The sequence below is a fragment of the Pristiophorus japonicus genome, unplaced genomic scaffold, assembly GCF_044704955.1.
Source record: "Pristiophorus japonicus isolate sPriJap1 unplaced genomic scaffold, sPriJap1.hap1 HAP1_SCAFFOLD_81, whole genome shotgun sequence".
NCBI lineage: Eukaryota > Metazoa > Chordata > Chondrichthyes > Pristiophoridae > Pristiophorus > Pristiophorus japonicus.
Genome location: NW_027254729.1, coordinates 1,721,319 through 1,722,179, shown reverse-complemented (window position 1 = coordinate 1,722,179; position 861 = coordinate 1,721,319). Strand labels below are relative to the sequence as shown.

The following is an 861-nucleotide window of genomic DNA, read 5'->3' as shown; positions in this document are numbered from 1 at the left end:
GACACCATCAGACACAGTCCCTCGGGATCAAAAAGGACTTTCTTCCACTCCCAAAGTGAGTCCTTTGATGGCTGAACAGCTCGAAACGAGAGCCACAGACCCTGTTACAGGTGGGGCAGACATACGTCGGGGGAAGGGGTCGGTGGGACTGGTTTGCCGTGTGCTCCTTCCGCTGCCTGCGCTTGGTCACTTCATGCTTCTTCCGTTGAGACTCAAACAGCTCAACGCCCTCCCGGATGGTCTTTCTCCACCTCGGGCGTGTCTGCGGCCAGGGTCTCCGAGGTGTCAGTGGTGCTGTCGCACTTTCCCAGGGAGGTTTGAGGGTCTCCTTGTAACGTTTCCGCTGTCCTCCTTTGGCTCGTTTACCCTGAAGGAGCTCCGCATAAACACGTAAGGATTAGGGGCCGGAGTTGGCCATTCGGCCCCTCGAGCGTGGTCCACCATTCAAGAAGACCCTGGCAGTTCTTCAACAGCAAGTTTAAACGTCTGGGGCGGAACCAACAGGCGCCTAGCTGCAATGAGCGATACAAATGGCTTTTGGACGGAAGCCTGGCTAGCTCAGTCGGTAGAGCATGAGAGTCTTAATCTCAGGGTCGTGGGTTTGAGCCCCACGTTGTGCGATTGCATTTCTTTTCATTTAATGTAGCTTTCATGGAAAACCTCTGACCGAATCGGCACAAAACAAAAATGTTCCTTTCAAAGAAACATCGAAACATAGAAAATAGGTGCAGGAGTAGGCCGTTCGGCCCTTCTAGCCTGCACCGCCATTCAATGATTTCATGGCTGAACATTCAACTTCAGTACCCCATTCCTGCTTTCTCGCTATACCCCTTGATCCCCCGAGTATAAGGACCTCATCTA

General features: G+C 52.8%; 1 non-coding gene across 1 annotated transcript; it reads left to right on the top strand.

The window, feature by feature from the left end:
• Positions 1-547: 547 nt before the first annotated feature.
• Positions 548-620, top strand: trnak-cuu (transfer RNA lysine (anticodon CUU)). Its single transcript has one exon. It is a non-coding gene; the product is annotated as a tRNA-Lys (tRNA).
• The last annotated feature ends 241 nt before the right edge of the window (positions 621-861 follow it).